Genomic DNA, 12247 nt, shown 5'->3' on the forward strand with positions numbered 1-12247 from the left:
CTGGAAATAATCAGAATGAATGTAAACATTACAGTTTTGAAAACATAACTTGTCCAAAAAAAGTGGTCTCTTGGCTTACACCGGGTATGGGATAAACTGAGCAGTGAGCAGATTAAGTTAAACCGCCTACAAATTTCTGTAATGAATTAAATATTACCACTACCTTTTAAAACCAGGTCTATCTTTATTTCCCAAACACATTTCAACACAATCACAATCGCTTTTGGGTCTTTTAATCCTTTTAAGCATCTTTTAACACATGTTTAAAGGGGTATTTCGGACTTTTGGTAATGAAGCCCTTTATGTACCTTCCCAGAGTCAGATGAACTCATGGATACCATTTTTAGGTCTCTGCAAACAGTATGAAGGAACTTAGAGGTAGTTTTGCGAGCCAATGCTAACTAGCATCAGCGCAATGACTGGAAATATATGGTATCTACTAGCATGGTAGCAGTTATCATAGACTTTCCGGCATTGCACTAATGCTAGTTAGCAATTGCGCTAACGCTAGTTATCAACTTCTTTCAAACTGCACTCAGAGACATAAAAATGGTGTCCATTAGTTCATCTGACTCTGGGGATGTAGATAAAGGGCTTCACTGCCAAAATCCTGACGTATCCCCAACAAACACTTTTAAAACACTTTTATCATAGGCCAGGCCCTGTTGTTTTCTCATATCCCAGCGATAATGTCTTGCCTCGGAAAAAACACTTGTTCAACTTGCCATTAGCTCAACTATTGGCTCAACATACCCCATGGCCATTGGCTCAACAAACATTTTTTCTATATTAGCCCACACAGCTACAAGGATGCACTTTCATGCTAGTGTTAGGACTTCATATTGAAGTGAATAGAGACCTGATGTATACAACAATCTTAAAATCATCTCCATTTTATTTTAGATACAAGCATAATGAAACATCTAACACAATAAATTCATTTGACTTTTTTTTTGGAACTAACTTGCTTACCACTTTTTCCATGTGGTTTCTTCCTTCACAGACTCCATGAAATGACGACCTCTTCCTTAATATTTGGTTTCCTAGAAACAAGTGTGGCTCAACTTACCCCACACTCCCCTATGACTGAACATAACATAGGCAAATACTGTATAGGTTCTACTCTATTTAGATCAGAATCTTCTCCATTCATTTAAGACTCTTACTGAATTGCATTGAATACTTCACACTGAAGCTAGATTTACACAAAATATATTTATACTACCATTTTCAGAAGATCAAGAACTTTGCTAGCACAGATGTGCAGTGCAATGTAGTGTCCTCTTGTATTTGTGCAGTGTCTCTGAAAATAGGTGTGAGTGGACAGTGTAGGACATGGCCAGCCCAGACACCAGACCACTCTGTCCTCACAGGGAATGACAGCTCATGTAATCACACACTGACACCACATACTGGGACTGCTCACGGTGGAGCTGGACAAGACATTCTCAAACACATTCGGAGTGTGTGTGTGAGTGGTTGTGTGTGTGTGTGTGTGTGTGTGTGTATGTGTGTAATCCAGTAGATAGTGACTTGGAAGTGTAGAATCTTGACAGAGTGTCATCGGATCCCATGAGGCACCAGACCAGGAACCAAACAGATGAACACGCTCTCACGCTGTCTACCCTCCATCTCTACCTCTCATTCTCTCTGTCCCTCTTCCTGTTCCTCTCAATCTACATGCCTCTCTACTGTTGCTTCTCCACCTCTCTCAGAGGCATTTGATTGTAATGCAACATTACTATTTATTGCTGTCAAAATGAGCTGCCGTCTTGTGGGTGGCGAGTGGATGGGGCATCCTTACGTGGGCCTCTGATTTGCTCTCAGTAAATTCACAGGTGCTATATTTTTACTCTTGAGATATGGGCTCATGTCAAACTCTGCGTTTTCAATAGCCTGAATAGAATAGCAGTACACTATCCATGTTCACGATACACCACTATGACAGTTAGTGTCCAGAACCACAATGGAAGTGGTTATCGTAATTGTGCAATGAGGTACAGTAACAATAGTCAATTCCTTGTGATGTAACAATAGAATAAGACCCATCTTCTTCAGCCAATCATGTATTCCCTTTTCTCCCTTTATCACCAGGAGAAAAACACCTGAGACAATCAGGAGAGACCCAGAAGGAGAGATCCAGAACATATTCAGTAACATATCCTCACAGACATTCTGTGAAATCCAGCAAAATCCAGTATGAATCGTCACCATGTGTATTTGAGGCAATTCAGGTTATTTTAATTCAGTGATACCAATTTGTGCCTAAATCGCATGCTGCCTCTTTATCGTGTGTATATATTATTAAATGGATTTTTTCCAACATTTCTTGATGATCTTTATTTATTATATATTTTTTTTATTATCGTTTATTTGTGTACCTGTTTGACATTTTACTGCATTGATAGGAGCTAGTAACATAAGGATTTCACTGCACCCTCTATAACAACTGCTAAACTGTGTATGCAACCAATCAACTTTGATTTGGGCTGCAGGTAGCCTAGTGGTAAAGAGCATTGGGCCAATACCTGAAAGTTTGCTGGTTTGAATCCCAGAGACGACTAGGTGAAACCCTAATTGCTTATGTAAGTCGCTCTGGATAAGAGTGTCTGCTAAATGACTCAAATGTATAAAAAAATATTTGATTTGAAATTATGCATATTTATCCTGATGGTCTACTTTGAGCAAATAAACCAAGACTGAGGCCATGCCAACTAAATAGCTGAATGTTGTGCTGTTGTGGGCTCTGACCTGATAGTTGTCGCTAGGATGATGGTAACAAAACAGAGGCTGCGTTTCTTGCTGCTTGGTGTCACGTCACCAGCCCCTGGGGCCCGCTTTGTTTTCCCATCATGCCCCTGCGGCCTGCTGGTTGGTTTAAACAAGCACTGTTCTTTTCTGCCTTTCAATTAAACCGCACCCCGCGGCACCCACCGACACTGTCTCGCTGCATAGGGCTAGAAAGAGGGCGAGAGAGAGAAAGAGATCCGTTTGTTGGTGGTGTGCTTTGCTCTCTTGGGTTTTCAGGTCCTTGTAAGCAAACATGATCTCACTGAGTTGTTCACTGACCAATGACATCAGCAGTGGGTTGCTGGGACCTGTGAGGTTACAGTTATCCAGGTGGTCAGTTTTCAACTGTGGAGGAATGTTATTGTTGGAAGTAAAAGGTCAAATAACAGTATGACAAACTTTGTAAAATTAGCTTGCTTGGATCTTTGAAGCCTCTTATCATAATACACATGAAACATTTCAATTAATGAGGCCAATATCAACTTAGCAGATAGTAAAATGGAAAACATGTTAATCGTAAGTGTATCATTGTCCAGCAGTTTATCTGTTGGCCATTCAAATTGAGAGAAATAAAAACATGCACTACCCCCTGTGTATTTACTATACTCTCTCTGTCTCTCTCTCTCTGCCTCTCTCTGTCTTTCTCTCTCTGCCTCTCTCTCTGCTCTCTCTCTCTGCCTCTCTCTGTCTTTCTCTCTCTGTCTCTCTCTCTCTGCCTCTCTCTGTCTCTCTCTCTCTGCTCTCTCTCTGCCTCTCTCTGTCTTTCTCTCTCTGCTTATCTCTCTCTGTCTCTCTCTCTCTGCTCTCTCTCTGCCTCTCTCTGTCTTTCTCTCTCTGCTTATCTCTCTCTGCCTCTCTCTCTCTGCTCTCTCTCTGCCTCTGTCTTTCTCTCTCTGCTTATCTCTCTCTGTCTCTCTCTCTCCCTGCTCTCTCTCTGCCTCTTTCTGTCTCTCTCTCTCTGCTTATCTCTCTCTGCCTCTCTCACTCCCTGCTCTCTCTCTGCCTCTTTCTCGCTCTCTGCCTCTCTCTGCCTCTCTCTTTCTCTCTGTCTCTCTCTCTCTGCCTCTCTCTCTGCCTCTCTCTGTCTCTCTCTCTGCTCTCTCTCTGCCTCTCTCTCTGCTCTCTCTCTGCCTCTCTCTGTCTTTCTCTCTCTGCTTATCTCTCTCTGTCTCTCTCTCTGCTCTCTCTGTCTTTCTCTCTCTGTGTAACAGTGTAGGTTCCGTCCCCCTCTTCGCCCCAACCCGGGCTCGAACCAGGGACCCTTGCACACATCAACAACTGACACCCCACGAAGCATCGTTACCCATCGCGCCACAAAAGCCCTGGCCTCTGCGACGCAAGGGGAAACCCTACTTCAAGTCTCAGAGCGAGTGACGTCACCGATTGAAACGCTATTAGCGCGCACCACCGCTAACTAACTAGCCATTTCACATCGGTTACATCTGCTTATCTCTCTCTGTCTCTCTCTCTGCTCTCTCTCTGCCTCTCTCTGTCTTTCTCTCTCTGCCTCTCTCTGTCTTTCTCTCTGCCTCTCTCTTTCTCTCTGCCTCTCTCTGCCCCTCTCTCTCTCCACCTCTCTCTCTGCCCCTCTCTCTTCTTCTCTCGCTCTCTCTGCCTCTCGCTCTCTGGCTCTCTCGCTCTGCCTCTCGCTCTCTCTCCCCCTCTCCAGTATCCCATGGTGACTAGGCACAGGTCAGGCTCTTCCTTTCAGAGAGGACGACATGGGGGTTGAAACCAGGCACAAAGGCAAAGCGTCTAGACGTCGTCCCACGATCCTGACCCCAGATTTAGACTCCGGGCCCCAAGGGCCCAAAAGACTATTGTCCTCTTATTTACAGATAGTATTTCCTGTCTGCCTGACACCATGACAAACACAGTTACTTCCTAACTTCAGGATGCTTTTAAACTTGGACTCCGGGCATGTGTCATAGGAGAAATAAGCATTATTACAAAGGACCTAGAATATTTGCAAATATATGAATTTTCAACATAATATTACTGTCATGCCAATTGCATCCAGTTATTTCCAAATTCACTAGAACAGTTAAAATTGTAGATTTAAAATGAAAAGGATTTGGTTGGTGTTCAAAAAGTATAGAATTCTAATTGTGATATGAATTTTAAGATTTTGTTGGTGACTGTTGTTGAGGTTTGCTGTGGTAGGGTAGGGTGCCTGCCTGGTGTGTCTCGAGGTGGGGGTGGGGATGTGTCTGGGATAGGAGTATGGTAGGGGTATTATAAGAGTATGAATACGTTAACATTGGATAGGTATCGGGTGCTAGCTAGTATGTGTGTCTGGCGTTAGGGTTGGGGGTGCAATGATTTAGGGACGGGAAATCATCTGCAGCATAATGGATTAGCATACAGCCTCAGACAGGCTTGGGACAGAGGCGTTGGACAGGCGTTAATAGATGAGACAAGAGCAGGCCACTTCTTTTCAATGTCCCACATGGGAACGTGGGGCCAATGCACCTCCTTCTAGTGTCTGTGTTATCCTACAGGCCCCTCTGCATGGCTGACTAGCATGAAAATCCCATCACTGTCTGGAGGTTTTGCATAGGAGGAAATAGCATGTGCAGAGGCCTTAATCATTTTAAAATATATATTAAAACTAGACAATAATAAGTTGATATCTGATTCAGACCCCTTGACTTTTTCCACATTTTGTTACGTTACAGCCTTATTCTAAAATGGATTACATTTAATCTACTCTAAAATGGATTAAATTGCTGGATGGGGAGTGTTGCTGCACAGCTATTTTCAGGTCTCTCCAGAGATGTTTGATCGGGTAGTCAGGGCTCTGGCTGGGTCACTCAAGTACATTCAGAGACTTGTCCCGAAGCCACTCCTGCGTTGTCTTGGCTGTGTGCTTAGGGTCGTTGTTCTGTTGGGAGATGAACCTTCGCCCCAGTCTGAGGTCCTGAGAGCTATAGAACAGGTTTTCATCAAGTGTCTCTATGTAGTTCAATCCATTAATCTATTGCCTCGATCCTGACTAGTCTCCCTGCCAATGAAAAACATCCCCACAGCATAATGCTGCCACCACCATGCTTCACCGTAAGGATGGTGTCAGGTTTCCACCAGACGTGACGCTTGGCATTTAGGCCAAAGAGTTCAATCTTGGTTTCATCAGACCAGAGAATCTTGTTTCTCATGGTCTGAGAGTTTTTAGATGCCTTTTGGCAAACTCCAAGCGGGCTGTCATGTGCCTTTTACTGAGGAGTGGCTTACGTCTGGCCACTCTACCATAAAGGCCTGATTGGTAGAGCGCTGCAGAGATGGATGTCCTTCTGGAAGGTTCTCCCGTCTCCACAGAGGAACTCTAGAACCCTGTCAGAGTGACCATTGGGTTCTTGGTCACATCCCTGACCAAGGCCCTTCTCCCCCGATTGCTCAGTTTGGCTGCGTAGCCAGCAATAGGAAGAGTCTTGGTGGCATAAACTTCTTCCATTTAAGAATTATGGAGACCACTTTGTTCTTGGGAACCTTCAATGCTGCAGAAATGTTTGGGTACCCTTCCCCAAATCTGTACCTCGACACAATCCTGTCTTGGAGCTCTACAGACAATTCCTTCATATTCAGACTTATTGTAGAGAGGAGAATGTGTTCTTGTCAGAAGGCTGTGGTATAGAGGGAGGGTGGAAGTCATGGAGACTTGGATACCTGACTGTGACATCCAGGTGCAGAAAGAGTGGACACACCACTCTAAAACTAATGTCTAAAGCTAATGTAAATTATAATTGAACATGACACACACACGCACACGCACACACACACACGCGGACATAAACCTATCTAGTCAGAAAAGAGCCTGTGTCGTGTCACAGTCTTACGCCATCCATTTCCCTTCCTCCACACAAACAGAGTCAAGGGAGGGCTTGAGTCATCCATGATTACTGTAGTATTTATAGAAGCCAGAGTCAAGAGCGGGCCCTGGGTCTCTCCCCTCCTCGCAGTCAGTCAAACGCAGTAGCCAGCGGTCCAGTGACTCACCACAGCCACAAAACACATCAGCCCAGCGGTGACATCACCCGGACGACACACAGAGTTATTGAGCAGAGAGATGACATCACTCTGGGCCAGGCTGAACTACGGCCTGGGATTACAGTATGTGTCATGTCAGTGCAGACAGCCATGGTGCTGCCTCATCTGCTGCAGATGAAGAGGAGAAGGGTCCAGCCCCAACCTATCATGGAGGTTCTGCCGTAGCAGGGTTGAAGTGATTTCCTCCTGAGCACGGACTCTGAACATACTGGGAAGGCGATGAACAGTCATTCAGATTAAGGACTATTAATTGGTAGTTTATGCACTGGTATCATCACGTGCACTTTACCTGATTTGGCACAGTAAAGCCGAAAGACTAATGCAGAAGGCAGAACTTTACTTGAACTATAGACTGAATAAATACTATATGATAATGGTCACATTGATAAAAGCATTGTATTTCATACGTTTATGTTACACAACGATAAAGTGACAATAATTACTCAGTTAAAATATTTGTGTGACAATTGGTATTGTATTTACTAAAGTGACATTCTCCACCAAATTGCTGACATGATATTGTACGGCACACAATCTAATATCAAAACGTAAATTTCATAAGAAAACATTTTCACAAATGATTTCAGCTACTATTGCCACTGCCATTTGTCCTCAGGCAAGTTAAAGCTGTATGTGTGTGTTTAGACATGGATGAATGGCTGTTCACGTTCAAGTTTGGAGGACAGACAGAGGACCAGTTCATACAAGCACTCCTCCCATCACCCCTCCTCACCACACACACACACACACACACACGCACACGCACACGCACATACAGGCTCTCAGGCCTCCGTGTTGTTGATGTTTTAACATTTCAATTCAGGGGGCTAGAAGTCCTGCAGCTGCCCGTCTTGCTCGGGTGAATAGGGGCGGCTTTTTTTTTGCGGCAGGAGTGCGAGGGACCTGTGAATGCTTTCCCGATGAGAGATGAGGCATATTGAAAACTATATTAAATTACCCTGATTAACAATTTAGCCAGGAACAGGCGAGCCGTGGGGGCGCTCTATGGGGAGGCCTGGGGGCTATTCATCCCAACAGCACCAGGGTCGAAAGGTGCCCCAAGTTCACAGGCTCTGGCCCTTTGTTATGCTAACGCCCAATCCCAAATCAGTCGCCTGCTTCACGGCCAGACAGAAGCACTTCCCTGAGAACTTTCTGGAGTCATCATTCCACTGTGTGCCTTTCTCCCTCCTCTCCCCTGCACAAACGTGAACATTTTCTTTTTTATGGATGTGTGCGGTCGTGTGTGTGTGTGTGTGTGTGTGTGTGTGTGTGTGTGAGTGTGTGTGTGTTCATTTGCAAAATTGATGAGCAGATGCATCAAATGATCACTATCTTATCATCTTACAACTGGAGAAATATAGCATAATAATAGTAATAATAAATCGTTGTTACTATGTTATTACATAATACACTTTTATCCCCGCTGTACTGTTTTTCTTCTTCTTCTAAAACTGTGCCTCAGTGCATCAATATATAGCCTGCAATATAAGCCTGTTATTGTGCATGCTTCAATCAGCATCATCCTCATTTAATGTCAAAGTTTCTGATGCTGTGCATACATTATCAGCTTAATGAAGTTTCTGATGCTGTGCATACATTATCAGCTTAATGAAGTTTCTGATGCTGTGCATACATTATCAGCTTAATGAAGTTTCTGATGCTGTGCATACATTATCAGCTTAATGAAGTTTCTGATACTGTGCATACATTATCAGCTTAATGAAGTTTCTGATGCTGTGCATACATTATCAGCTTAATGAAGTTTCTGATGCTGTGCATACATTATCAGCTTAATGAAGTTTCTGATGCTGTGCATACATTATCAGCTTAATTAAGTTTCTGATACTGTGCATACATTATCAGCTTAATGAAGTTTCTGATGCTGTGCATACATTATCAGCTTAATGAAGTTTCTGATGCTGTGCATACATAATCAGCTTAATGAAGTTTCTGATGCTGTGCATACATTATCAGCTTAATGAAGTTTCTGATACTGTGCATACATTATCAGCTTAATGAAGTTTCTGATAATGTGCATACATTATCAGTTTAATGACACATTTTCGTGAATTTGACATTTGATATTAAAGTGTAGAGTATAGTAATTTGTTCCATCGTGTCCAAAAACATGTATCACTATTGATGAGGATTTGAAGTCAAATTTTTCATTAGTTTATATACTGTAAGATTTACTGCATGGTCCTGTAATATATTCTCTACAAATGATTGACATCCTATACCTCAAAACTCGTTTTTAAATGATCACATTTCCCAAATCGCATGAGCAACAAAGCACAATAATTTACATCCATAATGAACACAAAAAACTGTAAATCAATATTTAATTATTTTTCCAGGTTGATTTGGCCTGCCGTTGACTGAAGAAAAAAATGCTTACCATGGGGTGGGAAGAGAGGGGGTATTCATTTATACAATTAAATATTTCATTTTTGTTGTGGAATAGAAACAATATGCTAGATATTTCTTACCTTTAAAAAACGGAAAAATCCAGTGAATATTCAAGTATTGAGGAAATCGTTGTAGGATATTATTTGAAAGAGACACGAATCAAGAGAAACATTTAGGCCTATCATATTGATTTCTTTTCTTTATATTTCCGTACCGTTATGTCTCCGGGGAGAGGTGATCAATAGCAGTTAACAAGCAGGGGTTGATAAGGTAACATATTCCAGGTCAAATGTCAAATGATGGTCAATCACCCTTAACCCCAAGGTCAACGTCTTTAAGACAGAAACATATTGTTACAATCGATTCGGGTCTCAATAAACTGCCGTTTGAAATAATTTTCATATTAGGCTGCTATAGACTATCAAATGCAAAAGAGCATCACATTTATTAAAATACCTTAAACATTTAGTCTATTCCATAATTAGCCTATAAAATAAATAGGTCTCTCTCTCTCTCTATATATATATATATATATATATATATATATATATATATATATATATATATATATATAAAATGTGGGTGTTTTTTATAGGCCTATATATTTAAAAACCATATCATATTGCTTATTGTTTGTTTTCATTGAGAGCAATGGAAATATTGACTGTTGCGGAAGACCAAATGCCCCTTATTATTTAAGCCTAATGCAAAACTGTGCGTCTTTTTACATTGACATTATGAAACATTTATCTTGATAAAATAGCCTATCTAAAATGAATAACCTACTTTAAAGCAGCCCATAAATGTAATCTATAATTTATATTTAACTAATTCATTTGACTGGCAAGACACTTGACAAATGTACACACACACACACACACACACACACACACCAGACACACGCCAGACACACACCAGACACACACCAGACACACACCAGACACACACCAGACACACACCAGACACACATCTTATGCACTTACTCCTCCTTATACAATCAGTGCCAAGTGAAGTGAATTAAGTTGGCAGGTATTATCATAAATCTATTAATAACACAATTCATGGTTTACTATATTTGAATAGGCCTATTCGTACATGTAAGACATATGGACACTGTACATAAATGTTGTTTCTATTTACAAAACAGCACAGAGGTTAAACTATTACATTGGATAAAAAAATAATGAAATTGTACAAATAAATATGGAATTAATTGGCATTTGGGTGGTTGTGTAAGGCTGCATTTACACAAGCAGCCCAATTCTGATATTTCAGCTTAAAAGACCAATTAGTGAAAACAAAGATCAGAATTGGGCTACCTGTATAAACGCAGCTTAAATTCCAACCAGTGAGGCCAGAGGGTTTGGTGAGAGGGATGCCTGTCTCGCTGGCTGTGGTTGTGCCGAGCTAAAGCATAAAGAAAATCCTCATCAATGCAAATGAGTGCCCAGAACCTGGGGAACCCTGCGACCCAGCGCTCCCAGGTCGCTGAGAGGACAGGCTTTCACCTCCAAATCCTGTTGTTTTACAACGAGCTACAGCCGCTCCCCATAGTCAGCCCAGAGAGAGTCTGCTCTATCCAAGGTTTAAGAATCACTTCAACGTCCCCACACTCTGACTGCTGCCTGAGAAAATAAGGACACTTCTAATTCCACTGGCGTAATTAGCTGATTATAATGAAGTCTGTCTCCCTCCCAACCTTTTTCCACCCACCCTCCCTCCCTCACTCCCTCCCTCCCTCCCTCCCTCGCTGCACACTAGAGTCTGGGCTGCTAATTTCATAACTATTTATCTTTAGAAAATGTTGCTTGGTAAAAAGCGAGCCATTGTTGTTTTACCCTGCACATTTTGGAGTGGGTACGCCAACAGTCGCACGGGGACACAAGGTGGCTGACCTCGCTCCAAGCACACTGGCACCTCCCCTTCCATTAGACAGATACTTTAGAAGGTGGTTCTGCAGGCGAGAGGGGAGGTGAGGGGAGTGAAAGGTGTGGATGTATCCTAGCATGTGGTCGCTCAGACCCAATAGACCCCTCATAGAGCCCACTCAGGCCTAGCCCACCCCTTTTTTAGGCCCTTTCGGGTGGCCCCTCAAAACACCCGTTGAAAGAATTCGGTCATATAAAAAGGAGTCTTACAGAATCACCCCCCAAAAAACTAAAAACAATCCAGCAACAATCCATCTGATTTCAAATCTCTTCCGCGCTAGGATACACTTGCGCATCCTCCACCGGAGGAGGCTATCAAGGAGAGTAGCAAACTCCTCCATTCTCCTACTAACTTATGGCGACCACTTATCAGTTTCGGTTCATGGAGGACAGAGGAGTCGAGGAGTGGACAGATGTATCCAATTGAGAATCTCATATGGTCCAAGGAAGGGCATTGGAAGGTCCATGTTGCTGTGTTGTATGATCTAAAGTCAACAGGGGTAAGAAGGTACATTTACATATTCACATATTAAAATAGCAGCAAATCAAAATAAAATAAACATTTCAATAAAATAAAATGTTATTTGTCACATGTGCTGAATACAACAAGCGTAGACTTTAATGTGAAATGCTTACTTATGAGCCCTTTCCCAACAATGAGGTTAAAAAGTAAGAAAATTAACAAATAGATAAAAACCAAATAATAACAGTAATAGTAGCAGCTTATAACATCAAAATAACCCATATGTTTCAATTGCTACAATTAGCCAATGATATCTAACCTATAGCTTCAGAAAATTTCACAAAACATTTGTGAGAAAACATTTGGTACATAACAGTCAAAACAACAACCCAGCAACATTCCATCCATCTCCAAGCAACGACAATGGATTTGAAATACAGTTAAATGTTCAGCAAGAAAAGTAGATACGAAGGGCCTGTATATGAGCTCACTGGTATAGACTACAGCAGTCCTACTAACATTCAGGTATGGTAGAGGTGGAGTTCTGGTTGATCACAGCACAGAAACAACCCAGCCTGTCACACAATAATATGATTTAGAAGCATGTATT

Source organism: Salmo trutta, chromosome 27 (genome assembly GCF_901001165.1).
Source record: "Salmo trutta chromosome 27, fSalTru1.1, whole genome shotgun sequence".
In the NCBI taxonomy this organism is placed as follows: Eukaryota; Metazoa; Chordata; class Actinopteri; order Salmoniformes; family Salmonidae; genus Salmo; species Salmo trutta.